The sequence below is a fragment of the Equus asinus genome, chromosome 20 (genome assembly GCF_041296235.1).
Source record: "Equus asinus isolate D_3611 breed Donkey chromosome 20, EquAss-T2T_v2, whole genome shotgun sequence".
Classification (NCBI taxonomy): domain Eukaryota; kingdom Metazoa; phylum Chordata; class Mammalia; order Perissodactyla; family Equidae; genus Equus; species Equus asinus.
The window spans coordinates 34757296-34784513 of record NC_091809.1 but is presented as its reverse complement, the minus strand read 5'-3'; the positions used below and the strand labels follow the sequence as shown (position 1 = coordinate 34784513).

Below are 27218 nucleotides of genomic sequence, written 5' to 3'. Positions count from 1 at the left end.
AACAAGAGCAGGCATAGCAGTTAAATGGGCTAGATGCACTAGAGGTGTTGAGCCGCCAGGGCTAATTAAGAAAGATTTGTTTATGGAGCCTTGGCCTGGAACCAGGAGGCCAGTTTGCTCATGCTGACAGTGTCCCAGTCAAACGCGTGAGGTTGAGCACCTGTGCACATGGGCTAGCTGCTCCAGGGTGGGGGTCAGGAGTCCTCAAGGAGCCCCTGCAAAGTTTCTCCAGTGGCCATAAAAGCTCAGGCTGACCTGACCCTTCCTCGGCCATTCATCTGTTGCCCTGGTCTCAGTACAATGTAGAGCTTTACGGCAGACACTCTGCGGTAGAGCAGACTGGATGTGAGGCCCTCCTCCACCAACGGTGTCGCCTGGGGCAAGTTCCTCACTTCTTGCCTTGGAGGTCCGCACTGAGGAGTGGGCGAAGGTTTGGCATGCACTTGCCATTGAGTAATCACTTGTGAAAGCCAACATATGCCAAGGATCAGCTTCCTTTCCTCCTTCCCACCCTAACTCCCTAGGGTCAACTCCCTCTAGTCTCCAGTGAGGGAGAAGAGGTCTTGTTGACACCCCTTCTGAGTGGCTCTCTTCTCGGTGTTCCTCCCTGTCATGGTGTCCTCCATGGACCATCGCTCACTTTGCTGCTGGTCACAACCTGGAGCATCAGAAAACAGTCTCCTTAACAAGCTGTCTCTGTCTTCAAGGGGCAGGAGGGGCTGAACATGGGCAGGCCACACGTCCCTCTACTGTCTGTCCCCTTCCTCTCCCCTCAGCACCACACAAGATGATCTGAGGTACCAGACTTTACCCGAGTCTAGGTGGTTAAAAGGAAAAGAGAAACTGCAGGGCCGCATGGTAGTTTGGAGGCCCCGAGCCAGTGATTCTGACACCACTCAATTACACAGGAGAATGAAAACATCATGATTTTCTAGAGAGGATAAAATGGAAACAAACGCATAATTACATGGGAAAAGGAAATTTTGTTTTCAAACACTTATAAGTATAATCAGTTGTTATAGTAAAGGAAAAAATATAGTAGGTGTAAGTAGACCAGCTTGTAGTAGCATTTCCCATTGAAGTTCGATTGTGAGAGACCTGTTGCAGGGAGCAGCAGTACCATGAGGAGGGACAACAAGAGGAGAGACTCAAAGCTTGTGCTAAACATGATTTCCTCTTCACAGAAGGTCTCCCTGGGGCACTCCAGTTCCCACTCTTGCTGCCTGTCCCTAGGTTCATCCCTCTCTCCAATAGTACCTCCTTTCTCCATCCACCACTGTGTGGTCCTCTATCTACCTTCCCAGGTATCCCTCCCCTGCCCCGTGGAATAGCCCCCCAACGCAGATTCACCCCTCCCCACCTCTGAGCAGTGCACTCCCCAAGTCTGGGCGTGAGCCCATAAGAATGTACCCTGCAGACATCCCAGTATAGGGGGAGTGGGTGTCCAAGGACCCTCGCTGCTGTGCCCCAAAATGACTGAGCACAGCATGGACACGAGGAAGCCACAGGGAGGGGACTCCTCTGACAGCGACTTTGGCTGGAGCAAGTCAAATGGCCGTGTGGCCATGTGGAACCTTCCTTAAACTCCAGGGCAGGCTAGGATGCTTCAATATTCCCTCCCTCTCCCTTTCACTCAGGGCAGCCGGGGGCCACTCTGGCCAGCTCTCCTGGCTCCTTCCCTTTTTTCTCCCACGCGGGTGCTTCTCTAGATAAAATCTTTGCACTGTTAATGCCATCTTAGTGCCTGCTTTCCCGAGGCCCTGGACTGGCACCTGGGCTATTCCCACAAGATGGGAATTCTCAGGGACTTCGGCAAGAGAGACACTGGGGTCACACAGGACAGTTCAGGAAAAGGGCTTTTGTGATCCAATTTCCAGAGCAGGGGCCCAAGAAGACCAACGTTCTGAGTTTCTCCATTGTTGTGGGTTATGGGTTTGCCTTTTATTCTCCCAATTATCCACCAGACGACCAAAAATACAAACGCACATACAAACACGCATCTCTCAAAGGTAAACATTAATTCTCAGAGACAGCACGGAACAAACCCAAAGTGAGGGAAATAAATGTTTTCCTAACTGCCTCATTGATTTTCAAGGCAGGTCCCTCCCGCACAGTGGAGCCAAACGTCTCATTATCATGCAGACCAGGTGGTTATCTTACCTCATCCCCCACCCCTTGCCCCCACCTTCAAAATGGCCCCTTGGGACCTGCAGGGAATGAGAAAGAGGCTGTTGCTAAGCAACAGGGAGGGCAGGGCTGATATGTTCTTCCAGCTCCGTGAATCTTGCTTACAATGTGCAAGTGAAGATGTTCGACCTGACGGAACACTTCGCTGCATCTTCCGTAGAACCAATGTGATTCGTTTTCTCAGTCTCTCCTCCTCCTCACAGTCTTCGTGGAGAAATTCTGCTCCCACTCCACCAGTCTGCCGCTTCCCCCTCTTCTGCGGTCACAGAGAAGGTCCTCATGGCAGGACCCAGGTGGTGAAGAGAATGCCTCTTTTCCCTGGCTCTGTCCCAGTCCCGCCGCGCTGTCCCCGGTTGCTGTTCACCTGCATTTACTCCTCAAACCACCTGCAGCCCCCTCTGCACCTGAGCTGGAGGACCAGAGTCAAGAGAGTGGTTTTCGTTTTCTTCTCTTTAAAGAAATTTGGGACATTTCAAAGATATTATTCTGCTCATGACTAATATTCCAACAAGAGTCATTTGGATGAACAGTAGGCCATTAGAGGTGCTGTCAGATTTAGGGGAAGACAGAGGGTCTCACTCCCACAACAAAGGGCAGCATGCGACAAGTCTGAGAGGCAGGACCCTGGAGGTGCAGCAGCAGACAGCAGGGGAAGGAGGCAGGGCCTGCACAGGGAAACTGAGTTCTGGTCCCGGGAGTGGGTACCTGACGGACAGCCGAGGGAGAGCAGCAAATCACAGCAACGCTGCCAAAGCAAGTTCTTCCTGGTCTGAACAGAAGAACGGGGGACTCACGTGGCCCGAGCCCCAGTCTGTGCTAAGCACTTTGCACACATCATCTCAATTCATCCTAACAATCTTTGGGATAGGCAGTATTTTAATCCAAGTACCAACGAGAGATGAAGACACTCGCCTCTGGGGACACATTGAGCATGTGACGAAGCAGGGGACAAATTCAGCCTCCCTGTGATGCACAGGCCCCTCCCAAGCGTTGCCTCATGGAGATGATTAGCTGCCAGATGGACACAATTTCCCCGTGTGAGAGAACAGAGGCTCGGGCATTGGCCTGCCTCTCTCGATTTAACTAAAAAGCAGTTCTAACACTACACCTCCTGGTACAGCATATATTCTTTGCAAAGCACTGAATTCATTATTTTGGCAATCAGGAAAGGAAATTAAAAAGAATTTTAAGAGGAAAATATAGTGGATTAAACAAATGTTTCTTTTTGCTCTCTCCTGAACTCAACAAAACTGGGAGTAAAGGAATTAAAAAGGTAAAAATCCACAAGGACAAAAAGAACAGGAAAGGAGACAACAGCAGTCAAGAGATTTTTCACAAAATGTAGGAAGGCACAGGGCACAGCAGCCCAGTCTGGGCTCAAGGGCCTGCCGAGAGAGAGGCAGTGAGAAGCCAGCAGCATGCTCTCCACGGCGCAGTGTGGGACAGCCCGGCTGCCTCTGAAGGCAGGGCTGCTGTGTAGAACTGGGACATGAAAACTGGTTGAAATTCCTAATAGGAAACAGAATCCCCAGGCTAGGATTTGAGGTTTACTCTGGAGAAAACCAGAGAGAGCATGGATTTGGGTTCTTCACTCATAGCCGAGGGTGGGGGTGAAGCATTGGACTGGAACAGAACGGGGCTCAGGGGAAAATCTGCATACTGAATGGGAGACCCATGACCTCCGTCCTCCACTCAGCACCCAGGCGCCTGATGGCCGCTGTGCAGGAGAACGGCGGAGTCGTCTCTAGGAAAACTCAGTGGGCTGAGAGGAAAGACCTCCTGGTACTAACACATGGGAGTCACCCAACGTGCGGGATGAAACCCAGCCCTCCCACCCACCGCTTCCCATGGCTTGCTAGTGCCTCTCCCAAATGCAGCCTAGGGTCGTCAGCCATTCAAGGAAAGGCTCTAACACAAATGAGAAAGATCAAGAGAAAGCATGAAGGGAACCTGGAGTAACAGAGACAAAGTAGGGAGCAAAAGAAATGTCTGAGGCCCACGCTGATCTCCAGAGAGAAAAGACTACACTGCAGACATGAAACAAGAACACGAAGCTGGAAAAAAGATCCCAAGAACAAAAAAGAGCACTTAGAAATTAAAAATATCAGAGCAGAGAAAATAATTGGAAAACATAGCTGAGAAAACCTCACGGGATTCTGTTTTAAGGATCAAGGATAGGAAAGAAAAGATAAGAAAAGCACAAGGTCAATGCAAGAGACAGCGTCCACATGATAGGCTGTAGCAGCCCTGAGATGGGACCCGGCTGACCTCCGCCTTCAGGGAGTGGAGCAGGCGGAGGCTGGGATCCCTCAATCTCTGCTCCCAGCCGCGGACTGAGGGAGGGAGGGGTACTAAGGCAGGTTCATTCCAGGAAGAGGTGGGACTCCTACGGGGACTTAAGCTCCGGGACGGCAGTCTAGGATGCGTCTCCTCCAACCTTCCCTCCCTGTCTCCATCACCAGGGCTCAGATTTGCCCGACAGCCTTCTTTGGTCACCCTCCATTTTCTCTCACACGAACCTCCCTTAACAAAATCCTTACATGTTTAATCCTGTCCTAGCATTTGCTTCTTGGAGGACCCAAACTAATACATAAAAGTCCCAGAAAGGAAGAACTGAAAAAAGAAAAGGAAGAAATTTTGAAAGAAAGATACATTTTTTTAATTTCTCATAATTGAAGGCCACAAGTTTCCAAATTGAAAAGGCCCACTAAGAACCCAGAAGGAAAAATTTTAAAACATCCACATCAAGGCAATTTTATGAAATTTCTAGAAAGTAGAGATAAAGAAAGAGAAATATATTATGCATAAGAGATGATGAAGGGGGGCTGGCCCCGTGGCCGAGTGGTTAAGTTCGCGCGCTCCGCTGCAGGCGGCCCAGTGTTTCGTTGTTCGAATCCTGGGCGCGGACATGGCACTGCTCATCAGACCACGCTGAGGCGGCGTCCCACATGCCACAACTAGAAGGACCCACAACGAAGAAGATACAACTATGTACCGGGGGGCTTTGGGGAGAAAAAGGAAAAAATAAAATCTTTAAAAAAAAAAAAAAAAAAAGAGATGATGAAGGATTTTGAACCAAAATAGCATCTGAGTCCCCAATAGCAAGATAGGATGCTACAAAACAGTGGAGCGATGCCCAATTGAAATTGTGAGGGGAAAGCGATTCTACGCCTAGTCTAACCTGTACAGGCAGAATAGGACAATTTCAGACATGCAAGCTTCAAATGTCACTTCTCAAGGACCGTTCTCCAGGAAGTTCCTGGAAGATGCATTTGCCAAGATAAAGCGAAGAAACCCAGTAGGAGGGCTAGAAGAAACCCCAGACACAGGGCCCCAGCACATGTGAAAAGTAAAGAGGCCTGTCTGGTGATGGTGAAGGGCCAGGCCGGAGGACATCTGCCCAGCAGCCCCAAGAACAGCCAGGCCAGGGGGATGGCTGCCTCTCAGGAAAAATGGGACAGAGCTGGCCAACATATGTTCAGAGGACGCTTATGGATCTGAAGGAGATTTTCAGGACGAATCAGTGACAGGTCTATAGACAACTGGATCAATGAGAAAGTGAGGAAAGCGAACTCTGCTAAATACAAGTACTTATAATGAAGAGAATATGTATTTACCATACACTCCTTAGCGAGGCTTTGAATAATATTTAGAGAGTCATAATGATATACACATTGAGTATTGAGCTAATAACATTCTTGATGTAACAATACGGAAAGGATGGAGAGCAGGGAAGCGCAGCAGGAGTAGGGGTGGGGAGGGCTAACTCCTCACGTCCCAGATAAGGGGCAGTGGGCCGAGTCTGACATGGAAAAGTCGACGTATAGTAGTACAAGCACTTCCTTTAGAAATAAGGAGGAAAATATTAAAAGAATGTCTTTTACCAAGTCTGCAAGATCTGAAAGTGGTTCCTAATAAACTAACACTGGGTGACTAGGGGCGTTTTCACCCAGCACGTCCTTTTGGGTAGAAAGAAATGAGAATGAATGCTCCATTTACTACTGTCACCATCACCTGCATGGGAGCCGCTCATTACATTTTCTCCCACACAGCCGGCCCCCTAAACATTTGCCTGAGGCAGGGCCTTTCTCACAACCACAACTCAAAGGCTAACGCTCAGGATTTGGGCCATGTGGTTGTGATTTTTTTCTGGTGGACAATACTTCCCTCTCTTTGACTCTGGCTCTGAGAGAGGGGGTCTTGTGTGGCCATATGGACAACACCCTTGGCAGCCCCATGTGTCCCATAGCCAGACAGGAAGAGCCAAGCAGTGTCCACTTGGAGACTTATTGATACCTAACATCGTCACCAAAATCTCATGCTTTTTGCAAAACAAGCACATCAACATGTTATTCAAATACAGTGAGACTGAGTTGGGGTCTTTACTTATCTAGTCACAAACCTACCAGCTGTCTTCCCTCTGTACGAAAGGGAAGAGATTTCCAGTGTCCCAGGCCACCACCCTCCTACAGATGGTGACCTCTGTATGTGTCCTCCTTTGATTTAGGCAGGGCAGCAATGGCGATTCCACCACAGCAAAACCCATCAACCCTCAGGCCTCGCAGCTCCTGAACGGGGCAGGACAGAGGGACTCTGCCGGAATGTGTCCTTTCAGCTCTGGGCTTGGATTTTCTTGAGAATCAGTGTCTGATGAAAGAGTGGTGGTAAAATCTGAATGTGTTTGCTACGGAGGAGAGCTAGATAATCCCACTGAGTTAACAAAAGGGAGGAGTGTTGCCAGACAGCCTTCACAGTGGGAAGGTTTTGAGAAACCATATGCAAGAGATGAAACGCTTTTCCTCTGAAACGCTTACTGCCATTGAAGATGAAAGCATATCACTCTGAGAAATTTCAGGCCAAGGGACTTTTTAAAAGAAGAAATAGAATTGAATGAAGGGAGGATTTTGATGATTCCATTTAATTCATTAAAAGCTCATTGAGGACTTTCCTAAGCATAAGGTGCAGTGCCAGGCAATTGAGGAGTTACAAAGATGAATAAAACATGGTCCTTTGCCCTTCACAAGTTTAAAATTTTGTAGAGAAGATAGTCACAAACACAAGAAGGCATAAATGCATGGGAAGTGCTATGAATAAATAGAAGAAGTTACTTCCGGCTGGAAAAATTGAGGAAGGTTCATACAGATGGGGATGTTTAGACTGGACACCACTGGAAGGGTAGAATGACAACAGGTGGTCATGGAAGGTGGGGAGTGGATGAAGGAGAAATAGCTTGGAAGCTGGGAGTAAAGGTGGGTTTGGGACCTGTGGATACTCAAGGGCAGACACATTGGTTTAAGAGAAGACGTGTTGGTAGGGGAGGTAGACGAGGAAGAGGCGGAGACAAGATGGTGGAAGGACATGCTGCACTGGGGATTGCGACCTTTTATCCATGTCCAACATGTGACTAACATGGCTCTCGGGGAGGGGACAGACGCTTGGAATGCAGGAGCAATAAGTCTCAACATAAGATGATGCTTACAGTTTTTCTTTATTTTGCATTTTCTATCTCGAGGAATTTTGCCATATTATGCCCAGAATTTCATATTTACATATATTATTGAATATTTTGACATCTCTAGCATGTTTTGGACAAATGTAAAATTTTTCCTCCTCTAGGACATTGTGGGGGCACATCCTGTAAGCCCAAATCTCACACACAGAGACACACACAGTGTTATTTATGGAGCCCTGCCACTCACACCAGTCGGAAAGCTGCATTACACAAAGAAGGTGCTGAGAGGCTGCAGACTTGGCTCCATTCTTCTTTCTGTCAGGTTTTCTAGAAAAAGACGCCATCCTTCGGCAGTGCCCTGAGGCCTTCTTGCAGCTCCGAAAGCTTTGGTGACTAAATAGATTTTAGTCAGTTCCCTGAAGCAAGTGCGACATCAATACTAAGCAGCAATAGTATTTTTCCATAAATAGGACGTGGCTGCAGGCTATTTCCTTCAGGTGGACGCTGTGTAATGACCATGACTAGATCTGATGTCCCTCCCCTGAGAATGGACACCTCCCAGCACTGTGGACTTTTAACCCCACGGGTCCTCAGAGGTGTGCGTCAGCAGGCAAGCGTATGCTCGAGCTAAGAAGAGGCTGGAGTCAGGACCCCTGGATCCGCCTCTCCTTCCACCACTGCTCCCTGCGCTGAGAGCCTGCTCTCTGAGAAGTTGTGCTCATGAGAGGCACATGAGGGAGACCTGGTGGTGAGATCACTAGGTAAAGGCAAGAATCTCTTTCCCGCTCTGCGGTTCAAGGCACTCTGCCGTTCTCTCTGGTCTGTGTCTCAGTGAGGGAGGCAAAGATGTCCTTTTCTAATCCCCATGTTAGAGATGAGGAATCAGAGGCTAAGCAAGGTCAGTTCCCACAGGGCCTTGAACGCCCTTCCACAAGGGATCCTGGTGTTGGCAGTGAGACCTGGAGTTGGGACAGGGCTCAGTTACAAGGTGAACTTGGCCATTTATTTATTTAGTTAGTTGGTTTTTGGTGAGGAAGATTGGCCTTGAGCTAACATCTGTTGCCAATTTTCCTCTTTTTGCTTGAGGAAGATTTTCACTGAGCTAACATCTGTGCCCATCTTCCTCTGTTTTGTATGTGGGATGCTGCCACAGCATGGCTTGATGAGCAGTGTGTAGGTCCACGCCCAGGATCTGAACCCGCAAACCCTGGGCCACTGAAGCAGAACCTGCAAACTTAACCAGTATGCCACCAGACCAGCCCCATTTCTCTTATTTTGTAAAAGTTTGCTTACTTATATATCTGAAAGCTCCTGAAAAAAAAAAACAAATGTGGGCAATTTACTATAAGTTTAAGAAATACATAAAAATAAATCTTTGGGGAAAGACAAAATCTATATGTCACATCAGCACTTCGGATTGAGAGGTTGACTGGTGGGCTGAAGTGATGCATGTGAACAGGGCAGGAAGGCTGCCCCGAGAAACCCTACTTCTCATTCTGCAGCCTCCGCCGCACTGCTTTCCCAGCAAGCCCGAGGGAAGACAGACAGCTGCCTCCAGAACCTTCTCCTTGGGCTTCTCCCTGAAGAATCCCAAACCCCCAGGCCAGCAGCCATGTCTTTCTCCCCCAACTCTTCCAGTCCCTGGTTGGTACTCTCCTTGCCACTTTTGTCCATGAGCACAGCTTTCTCCCTTGAAGTTCCCAGGAGAGCCCTTCCTCATTCAAGTCATCATTGCATCCTCCAGATTTCCTCAAGCTCCAGAGTTACAAAGTGTGGTACCTTGTCCAAATAATGAGTGATGACTAAAACCGAGTTTCCTCTTTTCTTTGCCTTGCACAGCCTGCTAATGTAGGGTGGCTGTTCCCCCACAAAGCACAACTATCCCACCAAAGAATCTTCTAGGAGCTGCAGCTGATGTGCTCAAGATAAAGGCACGATTTGCTCAAGGTGCATGTGACATCCTATAGTTTTTCTTTTTCTGCTACCCTGGCACCCAAGTGGTAGCATCATATCCACAGAGCACTCTAGCCTTCCTTCCGTTGGGGGTCACCATGACCCCCAGGGGTCCCTATACTGTGCCAGGCTATGGCAAAGTGAGCCCAGGAGGCACTTTTCACTTGGGGGGTTTCTGTTTGCTGGAAAGTTACCAAGACAGCCTTGCTAGAACCAAGACACACATCCATGGGGGCCTGGGCTAGGGACAACACTGAGTGGCCCGCACCACCACTGCTCACAACCACGTCTCCACTCTGAAGACCCAGGGCAGCCACCTGGGTAGACAGTCTGGCCCATGCTCTTCCCTTAGGGATACATCCCTGTGGCAGCCAATAGGCTCTCAGAGACCACCCCATTCCTTCCTCAGTCAGACCCAGACTTGCAGAACCCCACGGAGCACACAGGCCAGGACGACTGACCATGGAAGGAAGGGATGGTGGATGGTTCTGTTCTTCACATCAGTCTGTTCAGGGAGCAGGTCTGGAGTGGGACACAGCAGGGCATGGGACCAGAGAGTCATGCTTGGAATGTTTGGGAAGCTAGAGGGAAGGGCCTAGCAGGGACTCCCAGTTCTAACTGCAGCAACACTGGCCTGCAGTTTTCTACGGTTTCTCACTTCAGTGTTTCAGACACTTTGTTCCAGATTCTCAGTTGCTCACACGTCCCCATAAAACCAGAAATCAAAACAAATAAGTTCCCACGTTCCCAGCTGGTTACCCCCTGTGCTCGTTGACTGCTCAGGGGAAGCAGGGAGGGGTGGGCAGGCAGTAAACGTCTCTTGAGCAGGTTTTTGGCAGGCACTTTTGCCCAGGCTCACGCATTTGTGAGGGTCAGCTTCTCACTCGGGCACACAAACCATGGCTCTGGAAATTGCCACCTTCTGCAATGACAAAGCACGAGTACCCTGGGCCAGTCCAGTGACCTTCAAGTTGATACCTTTCAACCATATTAGCTGATGTGAACAGTCTTTTCCTACCATAGGGGCCAGCCCTGCACCTCTCCACATTGCTCAAAGATCCACCCACAACTAATGCCTTGGGACATTTTTGGTTGCTCAAAGATCCACCCACAGGGCTGTATGACAAGCCATGAACCCTACCAAGTCCTCTCAGAATATCTAAGATCCTGGATTCCAAAGAGTGGGTCTCACCGGCCTTCCAACCAGGTTCTCTGTTGACTCCTGGGCCCCATAGTGACTTTGAGTGCCAAGTAATGATAATTTCATTCGGGGGAGATAACGTGCTTTAGAATAGGAGTCCCAAATTTCAGGATGACAGCCTCGGGGAGCTTGGGTAGGAGGAAAGACACTGAACTCAGAGTCAGAACATCTGGGTTTGAGGCCTGCCTCTGCCACTTCATAGCAGTGTGACATTGGGGTGGTTACATAATCTGTCTGAGTCTCAGCTTCCTCATTAGAAAAAGGGACAAATTCTACTTGCCTTACTCAACATTGTGTGTGAAAGTGCCTTGTTATTGCTAAATGCTATGTAAACACCCCTTGCTATTATTATTCTCATGTGTAATACGAAGATGAAATATAACCAGCGACTAGGAAACCCTGGTTTTAGTTCTAAGTCCTGTCCCGGCACACAGCAGAGGCCATGCCGCGCTTTCCCACCTGTGACATGGGAGTAGAGACAGTTGTCTCCAGTGGCCCGGGGACTGCTGGACTGTGGAAATGGAGGTGGTGGGCGGCTGAGATGCTCTTCGGGATTGGTGAGCACAAATAGGGCCTGACCGAAGCTTGAGTCCTAAGACGCAGGGCGAAAGAATCCCAACAGTGAGCTCTGCCCTTTAAAAGGATCTTGACATTGCTTATAAAACGATCATCACAGTAGCCTCCCTTTAACGGTCCCTTCCTCTGCAAAGCCGTTTTGTGAACATTATCTTACGTGGTCATTTAAACAAGGGAAAGTAGCTGCAGAGGAGGGCGAGCGATGACCTGGCCTCATGGCTCTGGGTCAGGTTAATAATCTTCTCCTCGTTACCCCAGCTGTCCTGGTGTCCTGGAGCAGAGGTGATATGGGCATAGGCAATTCCTGTTCCCCGCTCACCTCCTCTCAGCACCTCGCTTCATCTTCCTGGGCTCACTCAGCAGAAGCCATGACTGTCTGTCCCCACGTCCCCTCCAGTCTTGGCCTGTAAATCATCAGCAGAGGAGAAAGTTCCCACCCGCCACTCTCACCAATGGCTTTGAGGCTTGATTTTTCCTTTACAAAAGGACCTGGAGGCGGATGACTGTCAGGTTGTCTGGAGATAAGAGGAAGGGAATTCTCCAGGACCAATTGTCCAGTAAGTATTCTGTGATGTTACTACAAAAGGAGGCAGAGTGGTCTTTTTCTGTGACTTTCTACCTCATAGGATTCTTCAATCCCCTAGCAGGTGTGTCCACCATCAGACAGATTTAGGGCATCTCACTCAGAATCCACCCGCTAGTAAGTGACCATGCCTGTGAACCAGGAAAGCCTCACATTGCCAGAGGGTCGGGGAGGGTGTGAGCAGCTGCAGGCAGGGCAAGGGGGAGTGCAGGGAGGAGGGTCTGAACCCCCTCTAGAAAAAGCCCAACCCCTTTGGGTCCTCACGCAGAGTGAACTGATGTATCTGAAGAAAAACACAGTTCCAGGTACACTGTGAATTAGGTACTTTCTAGGGAAGGGCAAGCGTCATTCAACAGACTTCAATATTCCAATCCATTGACCTTTCTTCTTGTTCAATAGCCAAGACCAATCACCATCCAGTCGATCTGAAATTAATGCCCTTTGCTGGATTCCAGGTTCACCTAGCAATGTTCCAGTCATGACTCGGTTTCCGCTCTAGCTCTCTCCCTGTAGGGAGGGATGTGTTGACCATGCCATCATGTGAATTCTACTTTGCAGCACAGTTATAGTGCTCACTGCAAACTAATGAGTTAGCATTCCCATCAAGACTTTAGAAGGCTAGACTTAAATGGGGGTTCATGGGAGATGGTTGTGCTTGAAATCAGGTGACTGAACTTGGCAAATGCTCTAAGCTATGTCACCTTCTGGGGGTCTCTTAGAAGACAGCCAACTTGACCTCCACAGAGACACTCAACCATCACCATTAGTTAACTGTGTGCCTTTTCTATATAAGCTCACGTAACTACTTATTTACCTGCTACCATATGTAGGCATCCTTGCAGGCAGGGAATAAGAACACATTCATCACTGCACATTCAGAACCCAGCACATAGCCTACTGCATAGCAAGGGGTCAGCAAATGTCCTTAGAGTGATGATTAAAAATGAACAAATGAATATAAAGAGGATGAATTAAAGAAATGCTTCTACTTTTGCTCTCACATGAAATTCCGATAAAACAACAATTTTTAAAAAGGCACTAAGCCTCAAAGGTAAGAAAAGCTAGACGGGAGACAATAACAACAACATTTTTGAAAACCAGAAAGCAGATGCATTCTGTGCTTGTACAGGGGGAAAAAAAAAAGCATAAACCAGCACAATTTATACCTCACTATCCCAAAGGGTTTAGCCACCTGCAACAGTGTCTACCTCCCAACGTGGGGGGTGAATGAAGCAGCTAAAGGAAGGAGGACTGGTTGAGCTTGTTTAGGAAGGACAGTATTTAGACTTCCAGATGCTCTCCCTGACTCAACCCAGGCAGGAAGCTTCTTCAGGCCCTCCCTGGCACAGGACTGGAGATTTAGTCTCTGGAGAAGGCAAAACAAAGGGCCTCTGGATGGAGGGACACACAGCACCACTAAGGATGGGCTTATCATACCCTGAAAAAAGAGGACTAAGTAAACATATCCATCATAGTGGTCAAGGCCCCCAGTTCTCTTCCCAGCTTCATTCCAGAGGCTGGCGGTCAGGACTTGACCCTCCAAACACGAGATTGAAAGAGTTGTTCCTGAGGAATCTGATGATCCCAAAAGATATTGGGAGTTCCTGCAATGAAGTGGCCAGACCAGAGCATCCTCCAGAGGATCCGACAGTTGTCAAGCTCCATCCTGGGGCCCAGAGCTTCCTCTTAGGAGGTTACCAGATATCTCAGGAGCTAAAACAGGTAGATGTGAAAAAAATGTCTTGGAAGAAACAGAGACTGTGCAGGGAAAAGAGAATTTCAAATAGAAAGAATGCCACCAAAAAAAAAATGAAGCTAAAGAGAATTAAAAAATAAAAATAAAAAAGGGCATTCTCAAAAATGGAAATATGATAGCAAAACCAAAAGCTCAACAGCAGGCTTGAAAGAAAAAGTTGAGGAAATCTACTGGAACATAGAGCAAAAACTCAGAGATGAAATTGGGAGAGAAAAGAGAAGGAAGTGAGAAGTTTCTGAGGTCTAGCATCTAAGTGACAGAAATGCTGGAATGAAGGAATGGAGAAAATAGGAAGAAGGAAACCATGGAAGAAAGGATTGCGAGAAAACCTCCAGAAAGGAAGGCCATGATGAAAAGGGCCATCTAATGCCAGCACAATGGATACAAATGGTCCCACACCAGTCACAGCACTGTGACGTTTCAGAACACTATGGGCAAAGGGAGCATCCTGCTTGTTTTCAGAAAGGCAAAAGAGGACATGTAAAGGGATCAGGAGTGAAACTGGCTTTGGACATCTCAACAACATCATTAAAAAGTGGAAGAAAATGAAGACATCCCTTTGACATTCTGAAGGAAATGATTTCCAATTTAGAATTTTATACCTGGCCAAGCTGTCAATCAAGTGGAATAGAGATATTTTCAGAAATGGAAAGTCTCAAAAAGTTTACCTCCCATGCCCTCTTTCCCAGGAAACAACTAGAGAATGTGTTCCTCCAAAGGGAGAGAGCAAACCAAGAAAGAAGAATGCAGGAGACACAGGAAGAGGGGAGAAAGCACTGGAGAGAGGCGAGGGGAGAAGAGATGCCCCGAAGCCAGCCGTGCCCCCCGCAGACAGGGCAACCTATCCAGACCAAAGCGGGTAGAAGCTTCCAGGGGAGATTCCTCCAAGAGATGAAGTTAATAGGACACCTGACACATCTGGACATCTTGAGATTGAAACAGCAGGTGGAAATTTTTCATTTGAGATGGGCGATGAGAGCAAAGAAAACTAAGCAAATAAAATAAAGACAATTAGTGACTCCAGGGAAAACAAAAAGTTGTACAGGTAAGAAAAAGTCTGGTTTACTGCATGGATCAGCTATGAGTAGAATTTTCTAGACATGATAATGCTAACACTGAATATTTATCCCATGAAAATATGACGTAACTCCATTGGGAGAGTGGGAAATGGGAAGAATGCACACGTGTGGTAGGGATGGGGGAGGAAAGAGATCTAAGTTCCCATATTCAGTGATAGTCTCTGAAATAGAAACATCTAGAAGTATTACCACAAGTGTGGCATTTTAGAGATATGTGCTAAAACCAAGGGGAAAAAACAGCCAAAAGAGATGAAAGTGGTAGCCTCTGGAGCTTGGGAGATGGGGAAGAGGAGGCATTACTGTTTTCACATGAAGTAGTTAGAACAATGCGATGCTTTGAATACATGCATATATTACTTTAATAAAACAAAAACTGGAGGTAAAAATGAGTGAGTAAACACACACTATTCTATCTAGTGAGAAATCTCTTTCAACCACTAGATGGTGCTGTTGGCCACTGTGGAAACTTCCAAGGCCCGGCGAGTGCTTGCCGGTCAGCATTTCTGTGGAGTTTTCCACAGAACTGAATAAAGTAAGATTTTGTTAATACAGTCAGGAAGGAATTAAAGTTGTTTATTTTCTTTCATCTTCAAATATTATCCCTCTTCAAGGAGTAACAAGAAAAAATCATTTGCCCCTAGTAGTGCAATATTTGAAAGCTCCCCGCAGGGGACAAAATCCAGAGTCTTCTAGCTGTTGAATGCCCCACCCTCCAGGAGCACAGATGTTGATTCAACGAAATCAACTGTGCAGCCAATCATGGTAAAGTCTCTCTCTCGGGCCCTTAGGCCTGGACTGGTGAATAAGAGGACGTTCAGGGATGGGGAGCTTGTTCTAGGAAGGCCGAAGCTACAGTTGGTGCCACAGTCAGAATTCAATGAAACTCGACGGAAAGTGGTCTGGGACCCTCAAGGGGAGGTGGGACGCTTGTCTGCTCTGGGAAGCAGAGGCATAGGCGTGGAGAGCAAGATGAAGACCAGAAAGATTTAGCACATCCTGCAAGGTCACTAATGACATCTCCATAGCCCCATCTCTGTTTTTTTCCCTCAGCTCTATTTTCTTGACTTTTCTGGATCTATGGTTGACAGGAACTGTGGGTACGCATTTCTTGCCTCTCACTGCATTGAGTATAAGTTTTCATGAGATGAGTACTACTAAATAAATATTTTGCTAATAAACAAATCTGGTGCACTGACTCTGTCTTCTTGCCACTCTTCTCCTTTCACAGTGGTGTCACTACACTGGACAGCTTTCCTCCTGCCATTCTGATCACATGTCCTGTTCTGGATCCTCCTCCTTCTCCCTCGCCCCAGAGGTGAGCGTTGCCCCCAGCTCCGGCCTCTTCTCCTCCTCCTCCAGATATCTAAGCTGGCCTCAGAGTTCCAATCCTCTCCTCAGGGTCTACAACATTCCAAAATCTACACCTCCGTCCCTGACTCCCTCCTCAACTCGACACCCATTCCCTCCTCTTCTCAGACAATCCCATTTGGGCGACTCCTCCGGCCTTTGTTTAGCAGGCACTACATCTAAAATCAAACCCTACACCTCTCCTTTCCCAGCCACCTGCTCCTCCTGAGTTTCCTATTCCCGTCATCAGACATACATGCATTCAGTAAGCATTTACAGAATACAAGTCATCATGCCAGACACTGGGAATTCAAGGATTTTAAAAACAATGTCTCCGCCCTCAAGGTACTTGCAGATTGCAGGTAGAGGAGAGAGCCAGGTAATGGAGCCCCAGCACTCTGTGATCAGAGCTGCACTGAGGAAGTGGACGGGCCGTGCACACTCAGGATCGCTGGGATTGAGGGAAGCTTAGCCCAGCTCAGCTTCAAGCCATCCAGTTCTACTCCTTTTCCCCACCTGCTGTCAGGCACTGGGCTCCCTGGAGCCTTTCTCCACTGTGACTTCCACATCGTGTTCTCTGTCAAACCCCAGTGTGCATGGGAATAACCTAAGGATCTTGTTAAAATGAAGCTTCTCTTTGAGCAGGTTTAGGGTGGAGCCTGAGACTCTGCATTTCTTACAAGATCCCAGGGGGTGGTGCTGATGCTGCTGGACGGTGCGTCACACACGCTATGAGCTGTGAGGTTCTTCCTTCCACTGCCCTTGTTACATCCCCTCAGCCAGTACCACCGCAGAGCCCAAGAACGCACTCCTGCCTCTAACCCTAGACTGTGCAATAGGGAGCCACGGACCACAGTCTGTCTAAATGAAAATGAAATAAGATTTACAGTTCAGTTTCTTATTCACAGTAACCACATTTCACATGTTCAACAGCCACACATGCCCCGTTATACAGAACAGATAGAGAACATCTCCTTCATTGCGAAAGTTCTGTTGGACGGCATTGCTTAATCTCTGCCCCGTCTAAACCAATAACTTTGTGAACTAGCTATGCACTGACTGCCATCCTCACCAGACTGGAAGCTTCCTGAGGGCAAGCTCTATGTTTGTCTTGCCATTTTTTTTCTCCTCAGAACCTGACCCATAACCTTTATCTCACTTGACAATAGTTTACTTATTTGTCAATCAGTAAGTATTTACTTTGATTATTTCCCATCTGTGGAACAGAGTCCAGAATGCATAGTTGGGATGCAAGGTCTTTCTGGGAGGCAGAGTTTTGTCCATCATGGTTAGCATATTGGCCAGCTTGGGCTGCCATAAAAGCACCACAGACCAGACAGCTTAAACAACAGAAATTTATTTTCTCACAGCTGTGGAGGCCGGCAGTCTAAGATCATGGTGTCCGCGGGGTTAGTTTCTCCCGCGGCCTCTCTCTGTGGCTTGCAGATGGCCACCTTCTCGCTGTGTCTGCACATGGTCTTTCCTCTGTGTGTGCATCCCTCGGGTCTCTCTGTGTGTCAGCTTCCTCTTCTTATAGGGACACCAGTCAAACTGTATTAGGGCCTGTCAAACAGCCTCATTTTAACTTAATCACCTCTTTAAGGGCCCTTTTTCTAAATACAGTCACATCTGAGGTGCTGAGGGTTAAGGCTTCAACCTATGAATTTGGAGCAAGGGAGGCACGATTCAGCCCACAACAGTTAGGAGTATGATTTTGAAACCTAACAGAACTGGGTTCCGAAATTCACCGTTAATAACTATGCCAATGAAAGGATACTTTACTTGTCTGAGCCTCAGTTTGCTCATCTGAGAAGCAGTGATAATACCACCTCCCTCACAAGGCTGTTAAGAAGATTAAAAGCATGGACTAATGCGAAGCGCCTAGCAGAGCTCAGGGCACAGTAGGCGCTCAGTTAGCTAGGGCCACTTGTCGCCCTCGCTTCCATAGGCTCTCCCTGTCCTTAGCCCCAGCAGCAATCCTTCCCCTGCTTCAGATCCCTGATGCACTAGCCTCCCCAAGCCTTTTGTCACGCACCCCACCCCTCTGCATATTCCAATCCTAGTCCTGCTTGTGGCTCGCTTCTCTCTGGAGTCCGGGTGTCAGCCCTCCGCTCCTACTCTACAAGCTTTGTCGGCCTTACTCTCAAGTCTACACCACCATCCCACCCAATTAGCGCCTATGAATTAAAATCCCAAGTTGTTAATTTGTCTGCTGACTCTCCCTGCACACAGGCTGACCCTCCCAATTAGACTGTAAGGCATTTAGGTAGATCAAAGCCCACAACCATACCTTCCAGCTTCTCTCACAGTGCCTATCAACGGGCCTCACACAAAGTAGGCCTCAAATGATCAATTGAAAGAGTCTGTGAATAGGAAAATACTTATATATGGTCAATATCCACTGACTGAATAGATACATGTGTATGTATATATCTAATGTATGTGTGTGTGTGTGTGGTTTTAGCATAAAGAAAACTTGAGAAAGAGAAATGCCAAACGCAGGCTACTGACTCTCGTTGAGGGAAGGGGGTAACCCAGGGCAGATATAACTGTGCTGACAATGTCGTGTTTTGTTTTATAAACTGGGTGGCAGTTTCATGATTGTTATACTAGTCTCATACCTTTTTGTATTCTTGCATATTGCAAATTAATATTCATTAATTGATACATATCTGATGTTTATAGGTGGGCTTATTAGCATAAACAACTAAGGGATGAGGAATTCTCCTGACAGGAGAGAAAGTACTTAAAATATTTGTTTTAGATAGAAGAGTTTTTAGTTAGGACTTCAGAGTATAACTCAACAAACTCTTTTAATTAATATTTTATCTGGCAGGAAATATTTATGAGACATTACCAGCCTCATAAATGCAAATAGAATTTCTATAAAAAGGAGAAAAAATAATTTCCTGTGTGTCATATTCTAAAGAGAAGACTTTAATTGTGAACTCATCTCTTGCTGATGAAGGAAGGGAAGAGAAGCGGGTGAGGGCAGACAGAGGCGGGGGCTCTGCCCCGTGAGGGACAGTGATCACACACAAACTCCCAGTTGCTTTCCAGCACCACCTCATCATTGTTCAGACGATGAAAGAGGCACTTAGCACCTTCCTGGGCCCCTGAGTGGTTCTTCAATCATGTCTCCTGTCCTCAAACGTTACCTGTGCTCTTTGGGACACCTGGGCACAGAAAAGTGAAGGCTTGCCTAAGTTTGCAAAAGCCAGTCAAGGCTAGAACCCCATTATTTCTCATTTTTCAGGTCTAGGTTGAGAACTGGATCCAGGTTTTCTGTCTTCTCATCTAAGGTCCCATCACTGAAAGAATATTTACCACACAATATTTCCCAGGTCACCCTACATTTTGCTTCAAAGTCAGCCAGGCTCCCCAATCAAGGCAGAAGGAATTCCATGGTCTTTATACTGGATCCAAAGGTAACTGCTTCCCCAGGACAGAGCACCTCATAGACGCAGAAAATGTGTATAGTGGACGTGATCTGGACCACACAGCGACACAGAGGCCTCTCCCCAAAACTAGGAAATTACAGAACAGAGGACTTTCTTCGCAGAGTGTGAAACCACAAAGATCAACATGCAATGGATGAGCAGGAAGACAGGCTCAGTCCCCTCAGGGTACTGAGAGATTTCCTGGTTAGTCAGGGCCCACCCAGCCAGACCAGATAATCAACCCCTCTCCACAGAGGAGGGAGTTTCAGCAGGCAAACTCCAGCAGGGCCACTCTGCACGCTGTCCCCGGAAGGGTGCCCAGGAAGGGGGCAGAGTGCACGCTGGTCTCTGTGGTTGCCATCGTGAGACTAAGCTTCCATGTCTCTGTTCTCATGGGAGATGACAGTGCCAGTGACACACATCTGTCTCCTTGTAATTTAATAAACCGTTTTTCTTGTTGACAGTGCTCACTAGACAAATATTCATTGAGCACCTGTGCTGGGCGCCAGAGACACAGCAGAGAACAAGACAGTCATAGTCCCTGTCTTGGTGGAGCCTACAGTCTGGCGGACACTGGTCTCACACACTTGATCAGGTGCACCTGCCCTGTGGAGAGGAGACACATTTAGGGCCTGGGGCTGGGATGTTGAAACCAAAAGGCTGGGCAACAGACAGGGAGGGGTGGGGACTCACATCACCAGCTAGGAACAGCCGCCCTGCACAGACCAGTCCTCAGAGAAGCCTGTCCGCCCTCCCCAGACAGCAGGGTTAGGGCGCCCTCCTTTTGCAGGGGCTGTGACATCTGCAGCTGCCCTTCCTACAGCTCACAAGAATTACAGAATAAATGCATACGATCACCCTTCCTCAAGGCAGGGAGGGATCCAGGAGGATGGCATGAGCCGTGCCTGCTAAGGTGGTGGCTCCAGCAGCCCAGCTGTGTCCTCAGCCCGGCTCTGCCTCTGGACTGCTCAGAGACGTCTTTGAGTAGCGGGAGTATTTTCTGCTATTCCTACCCAGCCACTGCCACATGCCTCTGGAGAGGATGGCCAGGGGCTGAGCAGAGAGCCCGAGGCACCGCAGACTTGTTTACTGTCTCCGGACCCGGCTTCATCTCCAGCCGGCGGCGAGGCAGGGCGCCCCAGAGCCTCACTCCACTCACAGGAGGGAGAGCCATCCGGGTGGGGATGGAGCGCCCGAACTGTGGTCCCTCGAACTTCCCGAAGGAATGCCTCCCATCTGCTCTGTTCCATGGAAAAAAACGCAGCTAAATTCTGCCCACCGCCCCCCTCGATGTGCTCAACGCAGGGTGACTGAGCAGCCCCTCCAAGGCTCTGAGCCAAGGTCTCTGCCCTCAGTCTTTTCTGCCCCACCACACCCACTAGATACGCGGGCGCTCACACACATACACACGCGCGCTCACACATGCGCGAGCACAGATCTCCGTCCTTTGCATCTGCAGGACCAGAAGCACCCCCAGTACCCCAGGCCGGGTGAAGCAGGGAGGTGGGCGAGCCTGCGGGAAGGGAGAGTGGGCAGCAGGAAGGGAGCGCAGAGTTGCCGCCTCCATCCCCGCTCCCCCCACCCCGGCCCCCAGACCCCTCCGACCCCCCGACCCCGCCCCACCCCGCCCCTCAGGTTCTCCCTCCACCATCCCGTATCGGATTCATTCAGAACTGACCGCGTCCGCATCACAGGGGAATCCCCGCCCCCCGCCCCCCCCCCCCCCCACCGCCTTTCCCTGTGGCCCTTTAAATCGGTTATTACACGTTATTACATAGAGATTCGTTTGCAGTGGGGCCAGAGGGAAGGAGAAGCAGGGGAGAGAAGAGGGCGGGGAGGAGGGAGGGAGGAGGATGAGAGAGAGAGAGAGAGAGCGAGAGAGCGAGAAAGCCTCCTCCGCTCTCGCTGGAGAAAGGGAGTGACTGGAGAAGCTTGGAGGGAAGGGACAGGATGGCTTAGAGCCTCTGCCCTCGGGACCCCAGGCAGGGGGCGGCGCGCCAGGCGGAGTCTGAGGCTGCGGTCATGGCTGGGGCTGGAGAGTCCCCTCAAGGACCCTGAATGCCCCCTGCACCGCCTCTAAGGGACGCCTCAGAAGTTAGCATCAGTGGGACCTGGAAGCTCCGATCTCAACAAGTAAGTTGTCTTCTTTTCCTCCTTCATTTCTCCCCGCTCGCTGGTTCTGGAAGGCAGGACGGCCACTCTCCGGGCGCCCACTGCCCGCCGCGGCTAGCTTTTACCAGGGACCTGCCAGTTTGGGAGCCGATGGGAACAGGGGATGCTTAGGGCAGGTCCAAAGTTCAGCCAGGAAACCCCAGATCTCCGTAGCCTGCAGGCTGCCCTGGTCACTGGGAGTTGAACCTTCTGAGGGCTGTAAACATCTCTGGTCTGGTACCGGAGCATGGAAATTCGCTGGGGTCTGACAGCCCCCGTCAGTGGTGTGAGAGGCCAGGGCGGTGGGGAGGGGGCATCATTGCCCTGGGCAATGGCTCTGCCTTCAAGGGGGGTTGTAGAGGGCTGGGGTGGGGTGGGGTGGGGTGGCCATCTCCCTCAGCCTTAGATCCTCAGCTTAATGTTGCTTTCTTTTAAGTCTGGCCAAATTGGATCCATGACCTTGCTATTTCTGCCTCTTGCCATCAGGTCACTTTCCGCATGCTTCTCTATCTCTTTTTAAACATCTTTCAAACTGTCCGGAAAGACCAGGGCTCAAAGCTCCAAGGGCAGAGGTGGGGAATAGGGAAGGGCATCGTCGTTATTCCCCTTCTCCCCAAACCTATGTAGCTCCCTGGAGAGCTGCCCAGTGCCTCCCCTCAAACTGGGCTGTCCTCCCCCCACTGCGGAGCAGCCTTAGGTCCGTGCTGGCTCCTCGGACCAGATCTGGTCCCCCAAGTTCCAGGGCCTACCCGAGACATGGGATCGGGTAAGGCCAGCCCAGCAGCTGTCCTGACAGTCCTTTCAAACACCAGAAGATCAACAGGCATGTGACTGCTTCGTATCTGACTGTGCCAAGTGCTTTGCTGTCTTTTGATCCTTTTAATGGAGCAGATATGATCATCTTCATTCTACAGCTGAGAAACTGTGGCTTATTGAGGCAATGGAACTTGCCAGAGGTACATAGCTGAACAAGTGAGCTTCTCACCAGGCTCTGACTCCAAAATGTATGTTTTCTTCATCACTGAGCTACGCATCATAGGGCTTCCTGTTCACAAGCATCTTTCCATGTAGGCGCGAGGCAGTGAAAACAAGCTAATATTTATGGAACCAAGTTCTGAGCTGGACGCATTCATCAGAGTTAATCTGCACACCGGTCCCATGAGGCGAGGGTCCTTTCACCCTCTCTGTGGATGAGCCCAGAGCTTAGAGAGTGCTGAGCACAGATAAGTGGCAAAGCTACTGTCTTCTAACCCTTGTCCTCTAACTTTAAACGCAGTCTTTGTGCTATCACTGACTCACCCTGGAAGGTGCTCTGGCCTTCCCAAACCCATACCTTTCCCTCAAAACCCAGGTGTAAATCCCCTTAGCCGGCTGAATGAGGACCATGGGATTTCCAGAATCTGATGGAAGACTCAAACAGAGCTAATGATGTGGGGGTTGGAGGGAAAAGGCCCTTGGCTGGGCTCTGACACGAAGCGTGCGGTCAGCTTGACAGGGATTTGAAACTGTTGACCTGACCTGAGACGGCATCGTTCTGCTTAGTGGGAGTCCTGGGGCACAGGATGTGAGCTTCTTGGCAATAATAGCAAGGAATTGTCATATTCAATGCTCTCCATGTGATATGACATATTTTATGTGCATGCTGATATTGTTTTTTTCTTTTCCCATCCACCGCTTTTCCCACTGTTCCTCCCCCTACCTCTCCTCCTCCCACCCCTCTTCACCATCGTGGACCCAAATAATCCGAAACTAAGTTCCAAGCAGAGACTTCAAACCTAAGGCTAGAAAGGCAAGCATTCTTCTACCTTGGAAGGAATACTTTTTGGCATTTATAAAGTGTTTATTATTTGTCAGTCTCTGTTCATTGATTATGAGATTGATAATAAATTATTGCAACAGCGTAAGTTATTAGAACAGCACCAGGGCCACCTTGAAGGAGGAACATCACATAGAGAAGTTGTGTGTACGTTCCACCAGAGCACAGCGCTCCTGATTTTCCCTCAACCATGTTCTAGATTCACCGTCTAGCTCTGCGACAGAAAGGAGACCACTCAGACATAGATTCTGCCATCCTCTCCAAGGATGCACTGCTGGCATCCCTCGTGGGCAGCGTTTCTTATTTAAGTAGCATGCCTGCATTAAACAGAGGCAGGAGGAGCTGGAAGAGGAGATGGAGGTAAAGTGTGTGCAAGGAGAAGGGGTCCCCTGTGCTCTCCGCCCAGGGCTGTCCTGGAGGCTCCGCTGCCCTCTCTGGCCATGAAATCACATCTCAGTGGCGTTCCCCAACACGGGTTCTGCCGGCACATCCTGAGCTGTGCGGGCTCTCCCGTGTGCTGGTCCAGCAGAAACCTCAGCGTGGCTGTCACAGACATTCTCTCGGCCTCATTGCCCCTGCCGGCTGCATGGCAAGATCCCCCAGGCTCTCGGCAAGTGCCTGCCTAGGTTTCTTGTCCAGGAATTCGAGAGACTCTAAAGCTGCTCTCCTCCCCCATGATGAATTAACCCCACAGCAGGGAAGAGACGGCGAGAGTGCCCACTCTCCGCTTCCCGTTTGCCCTGGAAATGACCGGCCCTTAGGGCCTTCTGTGGCCAAAGCCATGAGCGGGGGTGCACTCACCTCTGTGGAAACTGTGTCTACTTCTGTTTTTTGTTTTTAAGTCAGTTCAGCAGCCATGCATTTGATCCCCTAGCATGTGCCAGGAATAACTAATTTTTGAAAACCTTTGGAATGTGATCATCCAGGCAGGGTTATGCTTTCCACTTAGGAGAACGTTAGCAAAAGCTTGCATTTTCTGAGCCAATACTCATTGAATATTTAGGCTGGGGGTGGGAGGAGGATGGAGAGAAAGGAGGGGTCCAGGAATCCATTAAGTAGTTTGAAGGAGCCATTTTTAGACTAAAATTTTCACTGTCTCCGAGCTACAGACAGGCCATTTAGCATTGGCAGTGTCTTTAAGAAGGGGCCCACCATCAGACGTCTATTAAGACAGTTGGCAGCCACAGAGGAATTTTTCTGTTTTTCCTAAGGACAACATAAGAAGAATGGGAGCTGAAACACAAAGGATTGTAGGGAGGCGTTTGAGAAAATTTCTCTAAGAGTCTTGTGGAGTAGCTTTCTCTGGAATTATTTTAAAACAGAGGGGATTGCTTCCCCTTCCTGAGACCCTGGTTGCTGAGGGACAAAGTGGTGGCCCTTGACAGGCCTTATCTAGTTCCTCCTACCTTGGCATTCTGATAAGTGAGCTATTCTCGTCAACAGAGCCCAGGATGGCAGTGTCCCTTGCCAACAGCCGTGTCAAGTGAAATGTCAGAGCCAACCCTTAACACGTGACCTGGAGAGGATCCGGGGCTTAAATGTTATGTCCCACTCTCGTTCCAGACTAGAGCAGGCAGCAGGCAGAGGGGCAAAGGTCAGGGATAATCTGACCAGTTTGGCAGGTGGCAACAGCACTTCCTGGTCACCATGGGTCAACCCAGAGAGGTTGGGGGGTGGGGAGGGAAAATGGAAATGCAGGGGGAGGGAGAGAGAGACCATGAGGAGCATTCAGTTCTCCTGTCTGTGACTTGGTCCTTGGGGCTGCTGTGCTGCCTGGCCCTATCTCCTCTCTCACATTTCAGGCCCCCGACCTTAAAATCAGGGAGACTCCAATGCCATCATCCTACATTATTTCTTGCTGCTCATAAAGGAAAAAGGGGGAAAAAGCAAGAGCGGAGAAGTGAGCCTGGGGCCAAGCCCACGTCTTGTGCCTTGCCCTCAGTGTTGGCTCCCCGCCCAAGCTTCTGCTGTAGGGCACTTGCGCTCAGAGCCTGGCCTGGAGGAGGGTCACAAGAGCAACAGCACCGAGGTGCTGCCTCTGCTCCCGGAAGCTGGCCATCCAGCGGGGATCAGAGAGCCCACAGGTGCCAGGGCGGAGAGGCCCCCACAAACAGAGGCTCTGACAGCCAGCTCCCCTGGGCTATCCAGAGCAATGCCATTGGACGTCAGGGGATGTAGGCCAACCAGTCCCAAGGCCGGTGGCTTCAGTCACTTCGGAAAGTGTCCTTTATTGGACACACTTAAAAAGTCACTCATATATTCCTTCAAAAACGTGTATGTCGAGCTACCACAGGTCAGACCTTGTAGGAACCTGCGATAGAAGATTGGGTCCTTTACACACCCTGCCCTGCCCTGCCCTGGACTCTCTCCGACAATTAACTGGGGACAGCTGTCATTGACAGAGCCCATGGCTGCATTACACCATCGGGGGAAGCACCATTACAGAGATGCACAGAGGGCTGAGGGAGGGCCAGGGGAAACAGGGAGGGCTTCCGAAGGGGGCTTGGGAAACAGTGAGGTTTGTGGGATGGTGGAAGAGAGAAGGGAGCCCAAGGAAGGGGCCTGGAGAGTCCTGCTTCTGTGGCCGTGAGACAGCCGTGGGGGAGCCTGCCCTTGCGCTGACTAAAAGAAGCCAGCCCTGGTGGTCTAGTGGTTAAGAGTCAGTGCTCTCACCACGGTGGCCCGCTTTGTTTTCGATGTTTCCAACACAAGCAGGGTCACCCATGGTGGACAGGTGTCACTGGGGCTTCCAGACTAAGACAGACTAGGAAGAAGGACCTGGCCACCCGCTTCCAAAAACCTTGGTGATGAAAACCCTATGAATAGCAGGGGAGCATTGTCTGATACAGCACCAGTAGGGGAGAGGGTGGTGCGAAGATACCAGGCAGGGTTCCCTTGCCGTCCACAGGGGCATTAGGGTCGGAATCCGCTCGGCGGCACAACGCATTCCTTCTCTTAAGTGCTCATACTTGGTCACATTTTCTTTCCTTTCTTTCTTTCTCTCCCTTCTCAGTTTGGCTCTCTTTTCCCCTCCATTTTTGTCTTTTTCTCTCACTCATTCTCTTGACCATAAATGCCCGTTAGTGATTCTTTAGCTCAATCCCTTTTCTACTGTACTCATTCTCTTATTTTTTATTAAGCTTTTTCTTTTGAGATAATTGTAAGTTCACATACAGTTTAAGAAAGAGTGCAGAGAGAGCTCCTATATTCTTTACCCAGTGTCTCTCAATGGGAACATCTTGCAAAACTGTAGTACAACATCAAAACCTATAAAAAACTTGGCAGTGAGACATTTCCCACGGCAAAAGAAACAATTGACAAAATGAAAAGACAACCTACAGAATGGGAAAAAATATTTGCAAACCATATATTTGATAAGGGGCTAATATCCAAAATATATAAAAAACTCATACAACTCAATAGCAGAAACAAAACAAAAAATACAATTTAAAAATGGGTAAAGGACCTGAATAGATATTTTTCCAAAGAAGACGTATGAATGGCCAATAGGTATTTGAAAAGGTGTTCAATATCACTAATCATTGGGGAAATGCAAATCATAACCACAATGAAATGTCACCTCACACCTGTTAGAATGGCTGTCAGCCAACAAGTGTTCAATGCTGGTGAGGACGTGGAGAAAAAGGACTTTGTGCACTATTAAATTAGTGAAACCA

The 27218-nt window shown here is 49.1% G+C and overlaps 1 protein-coding gene across 3 annotated transcripts in view; it reads left to right on the top strand.

Moving 5' to 3' along the window:
- The first annotated feature begins 21057 nt into the window (after positions 1–21057).
- KCNJ5 (potassium inwardly rectifying channel subfamily J member 5) overlaps positions 21058–27218 on the top strand; it is a 32748-nt gene continuing 26587 nt past the window's right edge. Inside the window, exon 1 of one of the 3 annotated variants that reach the window (XM_070489931.1) lies at positions 21058–21707. The gene's annotated coding sequence lies outside the window, so the exon portion shown is untranslated. The remainder of the gene's footprint in view (positions 21708–27218) is intronic. The other 2 variants (XM_044752602.2, XM_070489930.1) reach the window with 2 other exon arrangements.